General features: G+C 42.3%; 1 pseudogene; it reads left to right on the top strand.

Moving 5' to 3' along the window:
- Positions 1-3477: 3477 nt before the first annotated feature.
- LOC129474292 (signal-regulatory protein beta-1-like) overlaps positions 3478-24490 on the top strand; it is a 40331-nt pseudogene continuing 19318 nt past the window's right edge.

The raw sequence follows: 24490 nt of genomic DNA, 5'->3' as shown, positions 1-24490 counted from the left end.
GCTAGGCGAGATTACATAATTTCCTGCCTAGTCGAAGGGCTTAAAAAGGCAGCTTACAAAGCTGTTAAAGAACAGTTAAAGAACAAAGCTTAAAGAAACTACCCAAAGTAAACATGAAAACCCAGCCCAGTTCATGGCTTGTTTGGCAGCAACCCTGAGATGCTTTACAGCTCTAGACCCTGAAAGGTCAGAAGGCCATCTTATTCTCAATATGCATTTTATCTCTCAGTCAGCTCCTGACATTAAAAAAAATCTTCAAAAATTAGGATCTGGCCCTCAAACCCCACAAAAGGAATTAACTAACCTTGCCTTCAAGGTGTACAATAATAGAAAAGAGTTGCAATTACTTGCCTCCACTGTGAGAGAAACCCCAGCCACATCTCCAATACACAAGAACTTCAAAACACCTAAGCCACAGTGGTCAGGCATTCCTTCAGGACCTCCTCCCCCAGGATCTTGCTTTAAGTGCCAGAAATCTGGCCACTGGGCCAAGGAATGCCTGCAGCCCAAGATTCCTCCTAAGCTATGTCCCATCTGTGTGGGACCCCAGTGGAAATCAGACTGTCCAACTCACCAGGCAGCCACTCCCAGAGCCCCTGGAACTTTGGCTGAAGGCTCTCTGACTGACTCCTTCCCAGATCTTCTTGGCTTAGTGGCTGAAGACTGATGCTGCCTGATCGCCTTGGAAGCCTCCTGGACCATCACAGATGCTTTGGGTAACTCTTACAGTGGAGGGTAAGTCCATCCCCTTCTTAATCAATCAGGAGGCTACTCACTCCACATTACCTTCTTTTTAAGGGCCTGTTTCCCTTGCCTCCATAACTGTTGTAGGTATTGACAGTCAGGCTTCCAAACCTCTTAAAAACTCCCCAACTCTGATGGCAACTTGAGCAACATTCTTTTATGCACTCCTTTTTAGTTATCCCCACCTGCCCAGCTCCCTTATTAGGCCAAGACATTTTAACTAAATTTTCTCCTTCCCTGACTATTCCTAGGCTACAGCCACACCTCACTGCCACCCTTTTCCCCAGTTCAAAGCCTCCGTCACATCCTCCCCTTGCATCTCCCCACCTTGAATTGTAGTTTCCATAATCCCTCCGTGTTATGGGAGGGACCTGGTAGGAGGTAATTGAATCATGGCGGCGGTTACCCCCATGCTGTTCTCATGATAGTGAGTGAGTTTGCATGGTTTTATAAGGGGCTTTTCCCCCTTTGCTCAGCACTTCTTGCACCGCCATGTGAAGAGCAATGTGTTTGCTTCCCTTTCTACCATGATTGTAAGTTTCCTGAGGCCTCTCTAGCCCTGCAGAACTGTGAGTCAATTAAACCTCTTTCCTTTATAAATTGCCCAGTCTCAAGTATGTCCTTATAGCAGTATGAGAACAGACTAACAGACTCTCCCTTCCTATGAGAAGTGTCATAGAGCAAACATTAAAAGTGAAGGCTGTGGAGTGTGACAATCTATGTTCTAATTCTGAAAGCTGGGTGATCTTGAGCAAATTCATTACTCTCTATGTGCCTCAGGTGTCTTCACCTGTAAAAGGAGGTTCATGGTAGCACTTACCTCATGGGGTTGGAGTAATGATTTAATGAGATCTGACATACCATGTTTGATGCAGTATCTGGAGCATAAGACATCTTCAATAAATGATGCAGCCACTATCCCTTCATGTCATGTGGAGACTCATTTCTTGTTCATAAGTGTAATTAGACATTGATTAATATAATTACATAATTTTTCATTTTCATTTCTGTGAGTGTGGAATCACAGAGAAGGGAAGATTTCACCATGTGCATATCTGCCACATTGAAACATTTGAATGAAAATATGATAAATTTTACAATTTTATTTGACAATTTGACAGATGAAGAATCTAAAACCCAGCATGCAACAGAAATGTTTTTGGAGAGGCCTTCGTTAGTCATAGATGATGGAAGAGAAACCATTTCTCCCAATAAAGTGGTTTTTCTAAAGTACAGCTGTGGCAGGGAAGCAGTGAACGCTTCCTCTACACACAAAAAAAACTATTGCCACATCTTTTGGCTATAATTAAGTAGAAGTCCAGCATTTTGTATAGCTTCTATTATTCTACCACATCTCTACAAGGCGCACATTATAACCTCCATTTACGTACAATCAAACTAAGGCTCAGAGAAGTAAAGTGTCTTGTTGAAAGCCACACAGTTGGAAACTATAAGTGGAGGGATTAATGTATGGATTAACAGGGAGCAGGATGAAGAAAATCCCAGAGGGAGCCATTGATCTCAGGATGGCAGGGGTAGTCCAAGTGCTTCCTGTAAGCTGGGTCCCAGGAAGACGAGGGAGTTAGATGGGAGGAAGTCCCTGCAACTTGCCAGGCAGTAAGGATCCATTAAAAAGCAATACTTGAGTTCCCTCTGTTTACATGGCACCATGAGTATCAATAATGCCCAACTGCATTTCAGGCATGGTATAGTTATAACATCTCTTTTAGTCTCCACCATAACATCTGCAGGGAAAGCCTTATTATCCACATTTAGGAGATATTATCCTAAACTTATTATCCACAGTTTAGCAAAACTGAGCCTAGGATAGCCCAGTAGCTTGCCAAACTCCTTAGCACACCCTCTTGGTTGAAGCATTTATTCTTCCTCCCTCCTCAGGTCTTATCTGAACACAGTAGTGAATGAAATAGGTGCTCTGTTTACAGAACAAAAGGTATTGAAATTGATGTGATGGCGCCAGGAATCTGTCCACCATATTCTCCTCCCATGATAACCCTGTGCCATCTCTGGAACCCAGAATCCCCACCTACCTCCTGAAGCAGATCCTTATTACTCTAAACCCACTTCCTCTCCTGGAGGAAGTCGTGAAATGATTCCTCCTGCTGGATGCAGGCACATGAAAATGCTAAGGTCCCAGATTAGATTGAATTTGGGCTAAGTTTGGCCAGTTACATCAACAAACTTTTGGAATAAGGAATCATTTCAGGAGCAGATCTTGTTCCTTTCCAATGCTGAGCAAGTCCTGTAAGTGTCCCTCCTGCCTCCAGCTGAGTAGCGCTTGTTTGAAGCTGGTGCAGACTAAGGCAGCAAGCCAGGCATTTTTTACGGTCTTGACATGGACAGTTTAGGGCATAGCTCACAATCACAGATCTTTCTTGGCCTAAAACCCCTAGCTGGGGAATCACCAAAAATATCTGAGATGGAAATAGGGGCGATGTGGGGAGAGAGAACATGGCCAAGGTGTGCAGGAAGCATTATTTCTGCTAAGTGTGTCTGATTCTCCTGAATATGGAGCATGAGAACTCTGCTTTGTAGCCTGCCTGCTGTTCTTGGTTTCTATGTCACAATCTAGAAGCAGGTTACTGTCTCACTTCATCACAGCTACTTCGTCTTGAATCGAGGGAGCCAGCGCTTGTCTTATCTACTTAGAGCAGAGCTTGAGATCTCCCCAGCACAGACGTTTGAACAGAGCAGGCTCCTGATGTCTCCAGGATGCCCATCCTAGCCTCCTGGCCCCACCCTCCTGGTCCTTTCCTGCTGCTGACTCTCCAGCTGGGACTCACAGGTGAGCATTGCCTTGGGCTAGAATGCTTTCTTCTTCACCACTGAGCCATGGCCTGCCCCTGGGCTTCCAGGGATTCCAGACAACCACAAGCGCTGCCAAGGAAAGTCAAGGACTGGGCATTGTCTAAGAGCAGAAGATCAGGGAGTTGCATACTTCCTCTGTGGATCTGCAGCTGGCTACTAGAGGCATCAAACCACATGATGCTTCAACCACCACCAAAACAATTACTTACATTTTTATAATAGTTCAGTTTACACAACACATTCAAAAGAATCATTATTTACATCCTCGCAACTCATGAGGCTCCGAGGCAAAGCAACCCGCCAAAGGCTACAGAGTAAGCTCAGAGACAGCCTGACAAGGCTGTGTGGCTCCAAGCCCAGCCCTCTCTGTGCACCATCCTGAAGACGTGAAGTCTGAAATGGTGCCTGCTTGAGTTGGGCAGGGGTGCAGAGTTTCCTGGGGATGTCCTCCATCCACCATCCTCCCTAAGGGTGCTCCTCCCTTTGTTCTTTGTCCCCCCCATTCCTCCCTCCTCTGCGATCTGAGTGTTACCACCCATTTCTCTGTGGCCAGTTCCTTTTTAAGAAGTTCCACATCTTCTGCTTAGTGGGTCCTATATTTGTTAGCAAGCGCTTCCATATCAAAGTACCACAGACTGGGAGGCTAATACTTCCTCGCAGTTCTGGAGTCTGAAGTCCAGTGACGAGGTGTCAGTAGGGTTAGTTTTTTTGTTCTTTGGTTTTTGTTTGTTTTTTTGTTTTGAGAGGGAGTCTCGCTCTGTCACCCAGGCTGGAGTGCAGTGGCACAATCTTGGCTCACTGCAGCCTCCATCTCCTGGGTTCAAGCGATTCTCCTGCCTCAGCCTCCCGAGTAGCTGGGATTACAGATGCCTGCCACTACGCCTGGCTAATTTTTGTATTTTAGTAGAGACAGGGTTTCACTATGTAGGTCAAGCTGCTTTTGAACTCCTGACCTCAAATGATCTGCCCACCTCAGCCTCCCAAAATTCTGGGGTTACAGGCATGACCCACTGCACCTGGCCAGGTTAGTTTCTAATGAGGTCTCTCCTTGGCTGTAAAAGGCCATCTCTTCCCTGTGTCTTAGCACGTGGTCTTCCCTCTGTGTGTGTCTGTATCCTCACCTCCTCTTGTTGTGAAAACACCAGTCATATTGTGTTAAGACCTATCTGCAATGACCTCATTTAACTGAATTACTTCCTAAAGACCCTATCTTCAAATACAGTCACAGTTTGAGCTATTAGGGATTGGGACTTCATCACATTTATTTTGGGGGACACATTCAGCCCATAACAGGTCCCCATAACATTCCCTGGTTCTCTAGACTTTTCTGTGGAGATTTTATTTCCCCTTCCCCAAGACAGGCAGGATTGGAGGGCCTTACCTGGTGCAGCCTTGGAAAGTCCTGCTCCCAGTTCCCAGACAGGCTGCTTGTCCTCACCCCTTTCTCAATCCATGGAGCTGACCCCATGGTCACAGGTCTCGGCATAGCACTTTCTCAGCTCCCCACTGGGCCCTGCTGTGATGTCCCCTCACAGATCCTAAAGGGCAGAGGTCCCACTTTTAAAAGTATTTTTCTTACACATACACTGTGGTGAAATTACCACCGTAAGAGTTCACCAATTGAACTCTTCTGATAAGACAGACACATTTCTTAGCAATTTTGTATTAATTTGACTAATCCTCTCAGCAGAGGGAGGAACTTGTTCATTGTCTCCTAGCTCAGTCAATGGAGCAGCTCCAGAGTTCCTTCTTTAAGCCAGTTTATGTTAATTGCAGAAAAATTAGAAAGTGCAGGGAGGAAAACAGAGGAATAATCACCACCCATCACACCAGTCAGAGACAACCAGAGTTAAAACCCTGTTGTATGCACTCCAACCTTTTGTTAATAATGTGTTGGATGCTTTCCATGTGCCAGATATTTTACTGAGCTTTTAAAATGTGTTATAATTTAGGTCAGGTGCAGTGGCTCATGCCTGTAATCCCAGCGCTTTGGGAGGCCTAGGCAAATGGATTGCTTGAAGTCAGGAGTTCAAGACCAGCCTGGCCAACATGGAAAAACCCTGTCTCTACTAAAAATACAAAAAAATTAGCTGTGCATGGTGGTGCTTGTCTATAATCTCAACTTCTTGGGAGGCTGAGGCACGAGAATTGTTTGAACCCAGGAGGCAGAGGTTACAGTAAGCCAAGATCATGTCACTGCACTCCAGCATGGGCGGCAGAGGGACAGTGAGACTGTCTCGAAAAAAAAAAGTGTTACAATTTTATTCGATGTACAAAACAACCTTGTATATTAGCATGATAGGCCACGCTTTTATATGTATCTATGAATGCATGTGTGTGTGTATACACATTTGTGTATATGAGTGTAAGAATACACACACAGTTTTTATTTTTTATTATTTCTCTTTCTATTTTAAATTAAATTTTTAACAAAAAATGTAGTTTTATTTTCTATTTGTCAAAATTATACATATGTACAACATATTATGAAATATGTATACATTTTGAAATGACTAGATTGAGCTAATTAACATATGCATGATCTTACATACGTATCATTTTTTTGCGGAGAGAACTCATAAAATCTGCTCTCTTAGTATAATGGATGTTATTAAATATGGACTCCATATTGTACAAATAATCCCTTAAACATATTTCTCCTATCTAACTGAAATTTTGTATCCTTTGACCAACCTCTCCCCAGCCACACCTCCTCCCTAGCCCTGGTAACCACCATTCTACTGTCTATTCCTGTGTTCAACTTTTTTAGATTCTGCATATGAGTGAGATCATGTGGTATTTGTCTTTCTGCACCTGGCTTATTTCATTTAGCATAAAGTCCCCCAAGTTTATGTATGTTGTCAAAAATTACAGGATTTCCTTCTTTGGTAAGGCTGATTAGAATTCCATTGTGTATTTTCCTTATCAATTTGTCTGTTGATGATGGGCACTTAGATTGATCCCATATCTCAGCTATTCTAAATAGTGCTGCAGTGAACATGGGAGTGCAGATATTTCTGTGACATGTTGACTTCGTTTCCATTGATTGTATACCCAGTAGTGAGATTGCTGGATCATAGTAGTTCTATTTTAATTTTTGAGGAATCTCCATACTGTTTCTATCATGGCTGAAGTAATTTACATTCTCACCAACAGTATGCAAGAGTTTCCTTCTCTGCACACCCTCTCCAACACCAGTTAAATATCACTGTTTTTATAACAGCCATTCTAACTGGTGTGAGATGATATCTCACTGTGGTTTTAATTTGCATTTTTCTGGAGAATAGTGATGTTGGATATCTTTTCATATGCCTACAGCCATTTGAAGGTCTTCTTTTGAGAAATGTCTGTTCAGATATTTGGCCTATATTTTATATTTTGGGTTGTTTTCTCACTATTGAGTTGTTTGACTTCTTTCTATATTTTATATATTGACTCTTTAACAGATGTATGGTTTACAAATATTCTCCCATTCTACAGGTTGTCTTTTCACTCTGTTGATTGTTTTCTTGCCTGTGTAGACAGTTTTTAGTTTGTTGGAATCCCATGTGTCTATTTTTGCTTTTGTTTTCTGTCCTTCTGGGTTTATATCCCAAAATTAACTGCCCAGACCAATGTCATGGCACTTTTCTTCTAGTACTTTTACAGTTTTGGATCTTATATTTATGAATTTAATCCATTTCAGTTGATTTTTTTTATGTGATGTAAGATGAAGGTCCAATTTTATTCCTTTACATGTGGACATCCAGTTTTGCCAACACCAGTTTTTGAAGACTGGTCTTTCCTCATTGTATGTGTAACAGTTTTGTCAAAAGTCAACTAAGCATAAATATGTAAGTTTGTTTCTGGACTCTCTATTCTGTACCATTGATCTATGTGTCTACTCTTATGCCAATGCCATGCTATTTTGATTGCTATAGCATTGTACCAGATTTTGAAATAAGGCAGTCTGGTGCCTCTAGCTTTCTTCTTTTGCTCAAGATGGCTTCACCTATTCATAGTTTTCTGTAGTTAATATTAATTTCAGATTGTTTTGTCAATTTCTGTGGAAAATACCATTGGAATTTTTTTAGGATTGAACTGAAGTTGTAGATCTCTTTGGGAAATATGTATTATACATTTAAACAGTATTAATTCTCCAATCCCTAAACACACATATCTTTTCATTATGTGTCTTCTATTTCTTTCATCAGTGATTCATAGTTTTCAGTGGGCAGTTCTTTCACTTACTCGATTAAATTTACTCCTAGATATTTTAGTTTTTTGAAGCAATGGTAAATGAGATTATTCTATTAATCTTTTTATGCTAATTTGTCATAAGTGTATAGAAATGCACTGATTTTGCATGTTAATTTTCTATTTTGCAACTTTATTTGCTTTTTTGCTGTAATTGTTTTTAGAGATTTTAGGATTTTCTATATATAAGATAGTGTCTTCTGAAAACAGCAACAATTTAAATTCTTCCTTTCTGATTTGTATGACTTTCATTTCTTTCTCTTGATAATTATTTTGGATAGGACTTCTGATACTATGTTGAATAGAATTAGTGAGACAGGATGTCCTTGTCTCGTTCCTGATCTTAGAGAAAGAGCTTTTCACTTTTCTTCACTGGATATCATGTTAGCTGTGGATTTGTCCTATGTGGATTTCATTGTACTGAGGAACATTCATTTTACATCTAATTTTTAGAGCATTTTTACAATTAAAAAATGTTAAATTTTGTCATATGCTTTTTTTTGTCACTGTTGATAGGGTCCTATGGTTTTTGTTCTTCATTCTGCGATGTAGTGTATTGCATTTATAGATTTATGTTTATTGAAGCATCCTTGTATTCCTGAGAAAAATCTCACTTAATCATGCTGAAACACACAGGATTTTAAAAAGACATTCTCTTCAACTCATTTTTTAGTCTACATGAAATGCACATTGAAGAGATGTTTGGTTTTCCCTGTTTCCCAGCTACTCTCTTCCCTTTTCTACCATTTGATATTACCACTGAAACTCTCCCAATCTGTTAAGATAAGCAATAGATAAGTAACTTCTCTCTTGGGAAAATGAGTTTTATCTTAAAGCAGAACTTCTGTGCATTACTGTCTTAGAGTTCCCTCTTTCATGAAGGGTAGGGATAAGGAAGAAAGAAAGGGATAAAACAGAGAGCTCTGTCTATGTTATTTATATCTATAGTTATATCAATAGCTGTATCCATATGCATATCATGTAATGTCGACTGAAGCCTCCATGACTTAGAAAACCTAAAAAGTAATAATTTACAATTTTTGAATACTCACCATGTGCTAGACACTTTTGGAAATGCCTTATAGCTGTTACCTCAGATGGTCATTATGCCCAAAATAGATATTCCCCTTAACCTCCTCCCACCGCTCACAGATAAGACAACAGAAGCACAAAGAGCTGTGAGGATGCTCATTGGTGACTGGTAGAGCTATGATTTGAACTCAGGCACTCTGACTCCAGAGATCACAGGTTTCACCATTGCTCTTGTCAAACACTTGTGGCCTTGATGCTATGCCGTGAGACTTCTGCAGCTACTGCTCCTGAGAGTGAGGGGGGGTGTGGTGTAGGGAAGAGGGTTTGTAGTTTTCTCCTCCTGGGCTCTTCTGCTTTCTTTGTGTATGCAAATGAATGTTTTTTAACCCAAGTCATCTACATGGGAAACTCAGTTTCTAGCAAATGTCACAGATGCAATCCACTTAAAATAGATTTCAGTGTCCCAGGGAAGTGTCCTAATGAGTAATTCACACCTTATACACCTATATATTGGATAGCTACTATGTGCCAGGACCTGACATAGAACATGGCATGCATTGGTGAATAAATGAGCAAAAGTGGTTGACCTTTTGGAGCTTATATTCTACTGGAGAAGTGATAATAACCCATACACATGAGAAATAGATAAATAAAATAGTGTAGTATGAGTATATGATTTTATCATGTTGTGGAAATGTCCATATATTCCTTTTATTGATTATTTTTCTCATAAAAAGATGTTTGAATTTGTCAAATGCTTTTCTACATCAAATGAGATAATCGTGTCTTTTTCTCTTCATTGTATAAATATGATATATTACATTATCATTTGTATATTGAAACATCTTTGTATTCTAGGAATAAATTCCACTTACTCATGGTGTAGAATCCTTCTAATATGCTGTTAAATTCAGTTTGTTAGTATTTGGTTGAGAATTGCTGCATCAACAAATTATAAGACGAACAGTCCATAAAATGGTGTGCAGCTGCACCTGACAGAAATTTTAATTTTGCGTTTCAGTGGAAGTTTAGGTTCCAATGGGCCCTGTTTCAGATGAGCAGAGCCTTGCATGTGGGACAATCTATGGTTCATGATTGCAACAGGAGAATATTGTTCCTAGATCTGGACTCCAGGATAGGAGATCCCAGTAGGTAACCAGGCATTTGTTGTTTTAATGGAATATAGCACAAGGGTGAGAGGGGCATTGTTTTTGCATCAAAGGCCCTGGGGAGATGTATGGCCATCACGAATGGTCTAGAAACTCCAAAAAGCATGAAAGAAATTGCTAAAGTCTCCACAGAGAAGAGATATTTTTGTTTCTTTGTTTATAGGCACCAACAGGGGTGCCTATTGATTTTAATTTGTAAATAAACTTTGTAAAAGAAGAATATGTTGCCACTGGCACCTCAAAACAACTTAGAGATGCTGGATAATGTGATGTTAATATGCCCATCACATGAATCTCCTTTGAAGAGGTTGTTATCAATGTTATGTTGTCCCGCGCTCTGGAAGAAATGTAGATATCATTACTGATATTTAAACAGGATCCTCACTTCAGGATAGAGAGTCTTGGCAGAACTCCAAAAGGTAACACAAAGCTGCACATAGCACAGCAAAAGAAAGCCATCAGTGTAAAAAGCCTTCTCAAGTTGTGGAGCCAATCAGAGTAGCAAATTAGTAAGCCATGAATAGTTAAAGAGCATCTCCTAGGAACTTTCCACCCCAGTTTAGAATGATCCCATTCTCATTGCCATTAGTATTGAAAATGGTACAGTCAGGCTATTGGGTCTTTATGAATCACTCTAAGATGGCCATGAAAATTTCAGTTGGAAAGGCACATGGAATACGGTTTATTTTACTCACTGGTCCTAGAGAGGAAAGTAAGGCATGCCACGTAGAAAGCCATAGGAGAAAAGCTCCTAGGAAGCAGGTTCAATTAAGCAGATGGGGAAGCAAGAGAGAGAGAATTCCTCAGCAAGTGCCTTTGTTGGGAGTCAGGGTAGAGGATACAAGCAAAGAGCATTATGGGATTTACTGGTGTCCTTTTTCTTTTTATGAGACTAGGTCACAATATGGGAGGGCAAGAAAGGAAACTTGTGCCAGGGACCAGCCTTATCACACTGGTGCACCTGGTCACCTGGGCAGGGTACTCACAGCATGATTGTGGAATGTTGAAGCATCAGAATAATATGAATTAAAATAGATTTACATGTAGCAGTACTTTTTTTTTTTTTTTTTTAGACAGAGTCTCACTCTGTCACCAGGCTGGAGTGCAGTGGCGCAATCTCAGCTCATTGCAACCTCCAACTCCCTGGTTCAAGCTACGAGATCTCGGCTTACTGCAACCTCTGACTCCCTGGTTCAAGCTATTCTCCTGCCTCAGCCTCCTGAGTAGCTGGGATTATAGGCATGTGCCACCATGCCCAGCTAACTTTTGTATTTTTAGTAGAGACAGGGTTTCACCATGTTGGCCAGGATGGTCTTGATTTCCTGACCTCAGGTGATCAGCCCGCTTGGGCCTCCCAAAGTGCTGGGATTACAGGCACGAGCCACCGTGCCTGACTGGACATTTTTACTTCTACAACTTGGAGTTGCCATGTAGCATCCTTTTATTTCTACCTGAAACCACTCTTGTAGGTAAAGTTTAATGGTAGTGAACTCTCTTAGTTTTTATTCATCTAAGAATATCTTAATTTCTCCCTCATGTTTAGAGGATAGTTTTCCCAGGTATAAGATTCTTAGTTGATAGGTTTTTCCTCTTTAAGCATTTTCAGTATATCACTCCTCTGTCTTCTGGCTTCCAATGCTTCTGATAAGAAATCGGCTGATCTTCTCATTGAAGAACTCTTGTATGTGAGGAATCCATTCTCTATTGCTGCTTTCAGGGTTCTTTCCCTGACTTTAGTTTTCAACAGCTGGATTATAATGTGTGTTAGTGTGGGTCTCTGAGTTTTTCCTTGAGTTAAACTTGAGTTTCTTCAGCATCTTAAATTTGAGGATTCATGTATTGTATCAAGTTCCAAAAGGTTTTGGGGTATTATGTGTTCAAATAATCTGTTCCTTTCTCTCTTCCTCTTTTCTTCTTCTAGAACTCTAACAATGTTTATATTGATCCATTTGATAATGTCCCACAATGTCCTCAGGTTCTGCTTGTTTTTCTTTATTCCTTTTTCTTTCTATTCCCCAGTCACAATAATTTCAATTATTCCATATTCCAGTTTTCTGAACTCTCTTCCGACTGCTCACACCAGTTGGAGAACACCTTTAGTGGGTTTTTCAATTATTGTATTGTTTAACTCTTAAGTTTCTGTTTGATTAATTTTTATAATTTCTCTTTGCTGTTGTTCTTATTTTATTAATGCATCATATTCCAATGTTTCTTTAGTTGTTTGTCCATTGTTTTCTTTAGCTGTTTGAGCATGTTTAAGACAGTAATTTAACATCTTGTTCTAGTGTCAAGATGGGCTCAATATATGACAAGGGTCTTTGTAGGACATATGACAATGGAAACAAGAGCTTGGAGTGATGGGAACATGTAACTGAGAAAAAGAATCTGGCAGCCTCTAGAATTTGAAAAAGCAAGGAACAGAGCCTCTAGAATATACACAGCTCTGCTGACACCTCTTATTTAAGGGGTAAAACATGGTGCTTTCATATACATAGACATAGTGTAATGGTTATTACAGTCAAGCAAATGAACATATCCATCCTCTCACATAGGTACTCTGTGTGTGTGTGTGTGTGTGCGTGTGTGTGTGTGTGTAGGGCATCCACGATAGACTCTTTGAGCAAAAATACTGAATTCAATGCAATGTTGTTAACTCTAGTCCTCATATTACACATTAGATCTCTGGACTTCTTCATCCTACCTATCTGCAATTTTGTATCTTTTGGCCTGCATCTCCCCATTACCTCCCCAACTTCTTGCCTGGTAACCAACATGTCATCCTCTATCTTTGTATGTTTGAAGATTTTTCTCCTTGATTCTATCCAGTAACATGATTTTGGACTTCTGACCTCCAGAACTATAAGATGATACATTTCTTTTGTTTTAAGACTCAAGTTCTGCTAATTTGTCACATCAACATTAGGAAACTAAGGTAATGTAATTATGCTATGGGTGAGAAATTCTCAGGGGCTTAAAACAATGTTGTACTCGTTAGTTAAGCTGCATGTTCAGTGTGTGTGGAGAATTCATGGTCATTCAGGCATCCAAGCTGATGGAGCAGACCTCATCAGAGCCTTGTACGTCTCTGTGGAAGAGAGAAGTTAATCCACAGAGGCTCTTGCAGTAAAATGCACAGCCCACAAATTATACTCATCACTTCTGCTCACAACTCAGTGGCCTAAAGCAGTCACATGGCTCCACCCAATGCAAAGATTCAGAAAGTGTGGCCAGGTGTGGTGGCTCATGCCTGTAATCCCAGCACTTTGGGAGGCCAAGGCGGGCAGATCAACTGAGGTCGAGAGTTTGAGACCAGCCAGACCAACATGGAGAAACCCCGTCTCTAATAAAAATACAAAATTAGCCAGGCGTGGTGGCGCATGTCTGTAATACCAGCTACTCGGGAGGCTGAGGCAGGAGAATCCCCTGAACCCGGGAGGCGGAGGTTGTGGTGAGCCGAGATCATGCCACTGTACTCCACATTGTACTCCAGCCTAGGCAACAAGAGTGAAACTCCATCTCAAAAAAAAAAGAAAGTGCAACATTCCATATGGCCAGAAAGCGGAGGCACAAATATTTAACAAAGCATGACACTTCCAAGGGGGGCTCAGGAGCTCCACTCAGGTTAGCAACCCCATGCTCTTCCATGAAACTGAACCTGTCTGTGTCTCAGTGTCCTCACTTGTAATACAGTCTCAAGTTACAGACTTGTTGTGAGGGTTAAATGAGATAATACACGCAGTGTGCTGAGCTCAGGCCTGCTCCTGGTATGCACCCAGTCATTGAAACTCATTGATAAACACTTGAGGAAACATTCAAGATCATGTAAGGATGACTAAATGACTGCTCTGTTACTTTCTAGAAGTGGCAGGTGAGGAGCTGCAGGTGATTCAGCCTGAGGCATTCGTGTCAGTTGCAGCTGGAGAGATGGCCACTCTGAACTGCACTGTGACCTCCCTGCTCCCTGTGGGACCCGTCCAGTGGTTCAGAGGAGCTGGTCCAGGCCAGAAATTGATCTACAGTCCAAAAGGATGCCACTCTCCCCGGGTAACAACTATTTCAGACCAGAGAAAGAGAAACAGCACAGACTATTCCATCCGCATCAGTAACATCACCCTCGAAGACGCTGGCACCTACTACTGTGTGAAGCTCCGGAGAGCAATTCCTGCCATCGTGGAGATTAAGTCTGGACCAGGGACTCAGATGTCTGTGCATGGTGAGTACAGTGTGGGCCTCCTTCATCCCCTAAGGTGTGACAAGAAGTCAATAATAGCACTGTCCTCTCTGTCAGCAACAATCAAGGGTGGCAGTGGGTGCTCACTTTCATGATCTGATGCCACCCTCTTCTACAAATCAGATATATTGAGGCCTGGAGATGTCATGCTATTCACTCAAGGCTCCGTGGTTGGTAAATGATGGGGAAGTCTGAAACCTTAGTCTGCCTGGCACCATAGCCTTTTCCTCTTCTAATCTGGCCCAGTCATGTTTCCACAAATAAGGGAACTGACGGTTTGAGTGACTTTCCCAGGCACAGGGCTAGACCTTGTCTGCTGCGTCCACAGAGCACTTTCCCCCTCAGGTGGCTGAGTCTCTTCTTTACACAACAAGCATTCACCGAGAACCTACTGTGTGTGAGTCTCCACCGTGGTTGCTTGGCAAATAGTTGTAAAAAAAAAAAAAGGCACAAGCTCTGCTTTCACCAAGCTTACATTCTGTTCCCTTCTAATGAGGATAAATCCATCCAGAGCACTGAGGGAGTAAATTGGGTTTTTCTTTATTTAATCTTCAGAATCATCACACTGGGAACATTCCTGAAGGACACAGATTCACTGTTTAATCTGATGGCCCTGGTGAAAGGAGATGCCAAGAGCTTTATGGGTCTATTCAGGATGTTTGTGGGTTGTTCAGGAAACCCTTGTGTGATTCAGGGACTGCTTCAGACAGTCACTAATGGCTTCAAGCAGAGCTGGGCCATCTCAGAATGTCCCTCGCCTAAGAGAAGAGGTCCCTTTCTCCTCCCCTGCCATGTGGGACCCTCAGTCTGTGCTGCCTCCTTCCTTCCTTGAAGGGCTCAGCCTGAGAGAAGGAGCTAGCGAGAAGCTTCCCCAGACTCAGCTCCAAATGCCTATCCTCCCAGGACATCTGCCTGCCCACAGGCTCCTGTTGCTCTTTGCAGAGTCCTTGATGCTCCAGAGCAGGGTCTTCATTCATGGTCCTGAGCAGGGGCCATGGGATGGATCTCTGGGGAGTGACTCATGACACCTCCCTGGAATATGAGAAACACGCCAAATCTAAACACATCAGGAATCCTCGCATCCTTCGCTTTGGGACTGGCCATAAAACACAGACTCTCTCTAGCCTCTCGAGAGTTATTCTGCCTTCTGGATTCCTTCCTACTCCAACTCTCCAGCCTTGTTGAGGTTCACTATTGCCTCCTGAATACAAATGAACCCGCATCCCAATTTAAAGAAAAAAATGATTCTCCTTCCTCTTTGTCTCACACCAAGAAAGAAAGACGCTCTCCCTGCTTTCTCTGTGATGGGACACTAGTTCACCTAGCATCCTGCAGCCTTCCCAGCCCTGCTGCTCGTGGTAGAAATGCTGCCACAGTCCAGCATCCTGGAGTCCTCCTTGATTTCTCACTCTTTTTTTTATACTCCGCATTCAATTCTGCCTTTGAAATGCTTATGTCCACTTATATGAGACAGTAAATGTTTAACAATGGACTTTTTGAAAGGGAAAAACAAAAAGCTGATTTGTAGTGCTTCCAATCTCTGTAGTGTGATAATTCCCAACATAGACAGTTTCAAGCCATCAACAGTTAAACAACCAGAATGCAAAATTCCTGAAATTTAACAATTGGCTCTCAGCTGCTCCAGCACAGCACTGAGTTACATGCCTAATTCGCACATTTCTCACCTTCGCCACCCCTCCCTGTCGCAGCCAGCATCATCTCTTCTGGTAGCATTCCTATTGCCTCTACTGGCTTTCAGTTTTCAGCCACAGTGATTCTTTGGAAAAGTCTAGTTGTGTACGCCTCTGCTTCTTCTCCAACACAGCTACATGGTTCCCTTCATCCCTCCTTCAACTCTTTCTGCCTAATGTCTACTAATGTAAACCACCCTGTATAAAATATCAATTTCCCTCCCTACCCTGATACTCTAATTTATCTTAACATGATGAATTTTTCCTTAGCACATATTACTATCTGTATTACTCTGAATACAGGCAGTTCTCACTTTTCATGGCAATGCAGGATTGTAAAAATGACTATGCAACCTGAAACCTAGGAAAGCAATCTCCATATCCAATTGGAAAAACAATGATCATTCTATGACTTTTACAATTTTTTGTCAAAATATTAGAAACAAAATTACAAATGTAGGAGGCAATAAAAATATAATGAAATAAATATTTATTAGTGCACTGTAATTCAAAGCATTAGAAACATTGAGAGTTCAACTGTTTTATTGATTTGCAAAAATGTATCAAGATTAGCTGGATCAGTGCTTGCCACCTTCTTGTGCATTTCTGATATGGAGCAAGCATTGTTTCTACCTTGGTGTTTCATCATCTTCCTAATTTTGAATTTGTTTCCAACATCTTATCCTTTGCACTTTGTTTGTTTGTTTGTTTTTTAAATTATACTTTAAGTTCTGGGATACATGTGCAGAATGTGCAGGTTTGTTACATAGGCATACATGTGCCGTGGTGGTTTGCTGCACCCATCAACCCGTCATCTACATTAGGTATTTCTCCTAATGCTATCCCTCCCCTTGCCCCCCACCCCCTAACAGGCCCCAGTGTGTGATGTTCCCCTCCTGTGTACATGTGTTCTCATTGTTCAACTCTCACTTATAAATGAGAACATGTGGTGTTTGGTTTTCTGTTCCTGTGTTAGTTCGCTGAGAATGATGGTTTCCAGCGTCATTCATGTCCCTGCAAAGGACATGAACTCATTCTTTCTTATGGCTGCATAGTATTCAATTGTGTATATGTGCCACATTTTCTTTATCCAGTCTATCATTGATGGGCATTTGGGTTGGTTCCAAGTTTTTGTTACTGTGAATAGTGCTGCAATATACATACATGTATATGTCTTTATAGTAGCATGATTTATAATCCTCTGGGTATATACCCAGTAATGGGATTGCTGGGTCAAATGGTATTTCTGGTTCTAGATCCTTGAGGATTCACCACACTATCTTCCACAATGGTTGAACTAATTTACATTCCCACCAACAGTGTAAAAGCATTTCTATTTCTCCACATCCTCTCCAGCATCTGTTGTTTCCTGACTTTTTAATGATTGCCATTCTAACTGACGGGAGATGGTATCTCATTGTGGTTTTCATTTGCATTTCTCTAATGACCAGTGATGATGAGCTTTTTTTCATATGTTTGTTGGCTGCATAAATATCTTCTTTTGAGAAGTGTCTGTTCATATCCTTTGCCCACTTTTTGATGGGGTTGTTTGTTTCTTGTAAATTTGTGTAAGTTCCTTGTAGATTCTGGATATTAGCCCTTTGTCAGATGAGTAGATTGCAAAAATTTTCTCCTATTCTGTAGGTTACCTGTTCACTCTGATGATAGTTTCTTTTGCTGTGCAGAAGCTCTTTAGTTTAATTAGATTCCATTTGTCAATTTTGGCTTTTGTTGCAATTGCTTTGGTGTTTTAGTTATGAAGTCTTTGCCCATGCCTATGTCCTGAATGGTATTGTCTAGGTTTTCTTCTAGGGTTTTTATGGTTTTAGATCTTACATTTAAGTCTTTAATCCATCCTGAGTTAATTTTTGTATAAGGTGTAAGGAAGGGGTCCAGGTTCAGTTTTTTGTACATAGCTAGCCAGTTTTCACAACACCATTTATTAAATAGGGAATCCTTTTCCCATTCCTTGTTTTTGTTAGGTTTGTCAAAGATCAGATGGTTGTACATGCGTGGTGTTATTTCTGAGGTATCTCCCAGTCAGGAGGCATGGGGGTCAGTGACCCACTTCAGGAGGCAGTCAGCCCCTTAGCTGAGCAGTGCTGTGCTGGGAGATCCACTTGTCTCTTCAGAGCTGGCAGGCAGAAAAGTTTGAGTCTCCTAAAGCTGCGACCACAGCCACACCTTCCTTCAGGTACTCTCTCCCAGGGAGATGTGAGTTTTATCTATAAGCCCCTGACTCAGGCTGCTGCCTTTCTTTCAGAGATGCCCTGCCCAGAGAGGAGGAATCTAGAGAGGCAGTCTGGCTAGAGTGGCTTTGCTGCACTGTGGTGGGTTCTGCCCAGTTCGAACTTCCCGGTGGCCACCTGCTGAAGCCTCAGTAATGGCGGATGCCCCTGCCCCAACCAAGCTTGAGCATCCTAGGTCAACCTTAGACTGCTGTGCTGGCAGCAAGAATTTCAAGCCAGTGGATCTTTGCTTGCCGGGCTCCATGGGGGTGGGATCCACAGAGCTAGACCACTTGGCTCCCTGACTTCAGCCCCCTTTCCAGTCTCACTGGCATTCCAGGCGCCACTGGGGTACAAAAAAAAAAATTCCTGGAGCTAGCTCTGTGTCTGCCCAAGTGGCCACCCAGTTTTGTACTTGAAACCCAGCACCCTGGTGGTCTAGGCACCCAAGGGAATCTCCTGGTCTTCAGGTTGCGAAAACCTTGGGAAAAGCATAGTATCTGGACCAGATAGCACTGTCCCTCACAGCATAGTCCCTCACGGCTTCCCTTGACTAGGGGAGGGAGTTCCCCAACCCCTTGTACTTCCCAGGTGAGGCAATGCCCCACCCTGCTTCTGCTCACCCTCCGTGGGTCACACCCACTGTCTAACCCATCCCAGGAGATGAGCTGGGTACCTCAGTTGGAAATGCAGAAATCACCCATCTTCTGTGTTGGTCTCACTGGGAGCTGCAGACTGGCGCTCTTCCTATTCGACCACCTTGCCAGCTCTTCCCCTTTGTACTTTCAAAGTGGTAAAATCTCTGCAAAATTCCTTTCATGTGAAGATTTTTGCTGGTGTCACATTCTCTGGGAGCACTTTCTTCTCTCCCATCCCTGCATGAGACAAGACTTGGAGCTCCTTTTCCATAAACGTCTGTGTAGACACTTACTGGGATGTGCCTTGCCCTAGTCATAGTGATTCCCCCTGAGGCCAAGCCTACACCACGACCCCGGTGCTAGTAATGACTTTGTGATTATAAGGCTGGACACATGACCCACACTCATTATGTGGTGGTACCTGCACATCCCCCAGCCATTGGCCAGGGTTGTTGCACTGCATCATAAATCCTTGAGGGCAGAGAGTCTGTTTTTTTAAAACTATTAGTATTACCAAAACACCACCTAATAAGAATCATATCTAAGTTTTGGAACACAGTCAGTTATTATTAAGTAATTTGCATATATTAATCCATTTTACGGCCTTAACAAACCTATGAAGTTGATATGATTATTATTTCCATTTTAGGGAACTGAAGAAACAGAGATGTTAAACAAGTTCCCCTAGGTCACACAGCTAGGACTGGTAGAACTAAATTCAAACCTAGAAGTTCTGATTCCTAAGCCCACAAGCTTAAACTGTGCTCTTCTCAAACATCCACTGACTCCTCACTTGTCCCACGCCATATGTCATTATCTGCACCTTGTGTCATGAGTGCAGGGCTAAATTTCCCAGAAGGAGAATTTTAGCTTATGGTTCCCCAGGCTCCTGCTTCTCTCAAGCATTCAGGCTGTATCTGTACTGCACGAAGTCAACTTAAATTTGAAACTCAATTCTTCACGTGATTTCCACAAAATTTTTTCACTTACATAAGCATCTATGCATCTAATAGATCTTTATTGAAGGATTGGAGTTCATAGGAGGTCACTTTGCTGCTCCAAGTACAGATTCTGCCAAATTATTGAAACTATTCTATCAATATTTGAGTCATATATTCCAAATTATAGTTTTGGAGGCATAATATTTTGTGACTCATATCTTCCGGGTAGTTGTTACTTTCATAAAAGGAAATATTCCACTTTCAACCATTTGTGCTTTTTGCCTTAAATTATACTTAAGATATTAATATTTCTGGCACAAAATTTTGCAAAGTGTGTTATGATATTTCTTTGTTATTGCTATATTTATACCTGTTTACGTTACTTTGCTTGGGTGTGTCTCTTTGTGCTGGGTCCTAGGAGATGGCCCCTACGTGATGACCCAGCTCACTACTTACTACTCTTTTATGTATAGTCAGCTTACTCAACTGATATGGTTTGGATCTGTATCTCCACCAAATCTCATGTAGAATTGTAATCTCCAATGTTGGAGGTGGGCCTGGTGGGAGGTGATTGGATCTTGGGTGTGGATTTCCCTCTTGGTGCTGTTCTTATGATAGTAAGCAAGTTCTCATGAGATCTGTTTGTTTAAAAGTGTGTGGTACCTCCCTACTCTCCCTATCCCTCCTGCTGTGACCATGTAAGATGAGCCTACTTCCCCTTCGCCTTCTGCCATGTTTGTAAGTTTCCTGAGACTTCCTCTGAAGCCGAGAAGGTACAAGCATCATGCTTCCTGCAGAGCCTGTGGAACAGCGAGCCAATTAAACCCCTGTTCTTTATAGATCACCCAGTCTCAGGTACTTCTGTATAGCAATGCAAGAACAAACTAATACGTCAACCTAATTATTTTTAAAAACCTATATATATTTTAAAAATCCTCTGCTTTGTTACATTGCCAAGATACCTGTTGTACTTCATGTCTGCCTATCCTTGTTTTATACGTAGTTGGTTTTGTTCTATGGATTTGCTTTTTTTGCTATGTTTATAGGTTATTAAATATTCTAATCTTGAACAACTTCTCATATTTAATTTTTAACACGTTCTCAGTTGTGAAGTTCTTTTTATTACTGTTTTATTGTTTTTAAGTTATTGTTGTTCTTAGATTGGTTAGCTATCTCTTGTGGTGCTGCTGTTCCCCAAATCTTTAGTGATTTCTGCTTGCACTGCCGTCTTTGCAGGAATAATGCCCCACGTGATCATGGGTTGTTAGTGCCTTGTGAAGCATGGCACCTGCCCCAGCCTCACTGTGGGGACTGCTCCTAACTGAATCTATGGCTTCTTCACTGCTTGCTTCTAGAGGGATGTCCCTCCTTTCTTATGAGAGGTGGTCATAGTGCAAACATTAAAAGTGAAGGCTGTGGAGTGTGGCAGCCTATGTCTCAATCTAAAAGCTGAGTGATCTTGAGCAAACTTGCTACTCTCTGTGTGCTGCAGATTTTCTCACCTTTAAATGAAGGTTAATGGTAGCACTTACCTCAGGGTCAGAGTGTTGAATTAATGAGGTAACTGACATAAAATGCTGGATACCATGTCTGGTGTCCAGGACATCTGCAAAAAATAATAGCTGCTACTATTCCTTCATGACATACAGAGACTACTTTCTTGTTTTAAAGTGTAGAAATTGAATAAGATAATTTTATCATTTTTTATATTCATTTCTGTGGGTATGGAGCAGGAGGTGAAGATTTCACTCTCTGCACATCTGCCACATAGAAAAAGAAATTTGGATGGAAATATGATAATTTTTATAATTTCATTTGACAATTACTTCTGAGAGATGAAGGACTTCAAACCCAGCATGTGACAGGGAGGGTTCCACGCAGGCCTTTCTTAGTCATAGATGATGAAGGAGAAACCATTTCTCCTAACAGCGTAATTTTGCTAAAGCACAAGTGTGACAGGGAAGCAGTGAATGCTTGCTGTACACAAAATATTAATATAGCCACCATTTTTTAGTTATAATTAATTATGAGTTGAGCATTCGGTATGCTTTATATTATTCCTACCGTATCTTTACAAGGTACATGCTATAAACTCTATTTACATATAATCAAGCTAAGGCTCAGAGAACTTAGGTGTTTTGTTTAAAGTCACACAGCTGGATATTGTGAGAGAGGAATTCATTTATGCATTGACAAGAAGCAGGGAGCAGAGAATCCAGAGGGAGCAACTGATCTCAGAGTGGCAGGAATATTTCAAGTACACCATATAAGCTGGGTCTCAGGGGCCTGGAAATCTCAGAGAAAGCCACTGGTGGGAAACTCAGCCTGCAGTAGGGATCCATTGAGAAAATTTTGAGTTCCTTCTCTTCACCTGGCACCATGGTATCAATAATGACCTACTGGGTTTCGGGTATGGTACAGTCATTATCTCCTTTAACATCCACAAAAACACAGCAGTGAAAGACTTATTATTTGCAATTTGGAGAGCAAAACTGAGCCTAGGAGGGCCCAGTGACTTCCTCAAATCCTCAACACACCCTCTTGGTTGGAGTATTTATTCTTCCTCTCTCCTCACCTCCAATCTGAACACAGTGGTGGATGGAATAGGTGCTCCATGTGCAAAACAAAGACTATTGATGTGACTGCCCCAGGAAATTGCATACCATATTCTCCCCCCATCATAACCCTATCCCCTCTCCATAACCCATAACCCGTAATTCCCACCTCAGCCCACAAAGCGTATCCTTATTAACCTAAACCCACTTCCTCTCCTGGAGGAAGTCAGGAGATGATTCCTTCTGCTGGATGCAGGCACATGAAAGTGCTGCTAAGGTCCCAGATTAGACTGAATTGGGGCTAAATTTTGCCAGTTATATTGATAGAAGTTTGGAATAGGGAACAATTTCAGAAGCACACCTGGTTCCTCTCAAATATTGAGCAGTAGGTTTTGTGAACCCTCCTCCTGCCCCGAACTGAGTAGCACTTGGTTGAGGCTTGGTGCAGAAGAAGACAACAAGCCAGCAGCATCCTAGCGTCTTGAGATGGAAAGTTTAGAAAACAGTTCCTAATCACAGGTCCTTCTTGGACTAATAGCCCCAAATGGTGAATCACCAAGAAGACCTGAAGATGGTGTTAGGGGCCATGTGGAGAGAACATGTGGTCAAGGTGTGCAGGAAGCACTATTTCTGCTAAGCCTGTCTGATTCTCCTGAGAATGGAGCATGAGTAACTGTTTGTGTTGTAACTGCCTACTGTGCCTGATTTCTATTTCACTGTTGTATTCTATCACTGCCACTTCCTCTTGAATCAAGGGAGGCAGTGCTTGTCTTCTCTCCTCAGAGAAGTTTGAGATCTCCCCAGCACAGACATTTGGACAGAGCAGGCTCCTGAGTTCTCCAGGATACCCATGCCAGCCTCCTGGCCCCACCCTCCTGGTCCTTTCCTGCTGCTGATTCTGCTGCTGGGATGCACAGGTGAGCACTGCCTTGGGCTAGAACCCTTTCTCTCTGCTTGCAGGGCCATGGCCTGCCCCTGGGCTTTCAGGGATTCCAGACAAATACAAGTGCTCCCAAGGTAGGCCAAGGACTGGGCATTGTCTGAGAGGAGATCAGGGAGCTGAGCACTTTCTCTGTGGATCTGCAGCTGGCTACCAAGGAATGGAATCAGGTGATCCTTCAACCAGCACCATAATTAGTTACATTTAAAAAATATATTTCATTTGTCAAACACAGAAGAATCATTATTTAAATCCTTACCTGAAGCAGACCTGGTTCCAGTCAAATATTGAGCAGTAGGTTTTGTGAACCCTTCTGCTGCCCCAAACTGAGTAGCAGGAGCCTTGAGCCTGGAGCCTTGAGGCTCCAGGAGGCAAAGCCATCTACCCAAGGCCACAGGGTGAGCTGAGAGACAGCCTGACAGGGTGTGTGGCTCCAGGCCCAGCCCTCTGTTCAGCACCCTGAGGATGTGAAGTCTGAAACAGTGCCTGAGTTGGGCAGGGGAGCAGTGTTTCCCGGGGATGTTCAGCCACTGTCCTTTTTCAGGATGCTGCATACTTTGCCCTCTGTTCCCCCTGCTTCCCACTCCTCTGTAATCTCAGTGTTACCACCCATTTTTTTGTGCCCTCTTCCTCTTTAAGAAGGAATTTGCTGCTTTCTGGGGCCTGTAATCCTTTCCTAGGGCTTGCATAACAAAGTACTATAGACTGGGCAGCTAAAATTACAGACATTTACTTCCTTGCACTTTTGGAGGCTGAATGCAAGATCAAGGTGTCGGCAGAGTTAGTCTGTACTGAGGTCTTTCTTACTGGCTCGTAGATGGCCGTTTCTGCTCTGTGTCTTATTACGTGGTCTTCCCTCAGTGTGTGTCTGTGTCCTCATCTCCTCTTCTTCTGAGATCGCCAGTCATATTAGATTAAGACCCCCCCCCCCATGACCTCATGTAACTAAATTGCTTCTTAAAGACCTTGTCTCCAAATACAGTCAAATTCTGAGGTTCTGGGGACTGGGGCTTCAACACATGCATTTTGGGGGACACATTCAGCCCATAACAAGTACCACAATCTACCTTGGTTCTTTCAACTTTACCATGGAGAATTTATTTTCCCTTCCCCAGGACAGTCAGAATTGGAGGACCTTTCCTGGTGCAGCCTGGGAGAGCCCTGCTCACAGCTCACAGACAGGCTGCCTGTCCTCACGCTCCACTCAGGTCAGGGAGCTGACCCCAGAATCACAGGGCTGGGCACAGCAGCCTCCC

Source organism: Symphalangus syndactylus, chromosome 24 (assembly GCF_028878055.3).
Source record: "Symphalangus syndactylus isolate Jambi chromosome 24, NHGRI_mSymSyn1-v2.1_pri, whole genome shotgun sequence".
Classification (NCBI taxonomy): domain Eukaryota; kingdom Metazoa; phylum Chordata; class Mammalia; order Primates; family Hylobatidae; genus Symphalangus; species Symphalangus syndactylus.
This window is presented reverse-complemented; position numbering and strand designations above follow the sequence as displayed.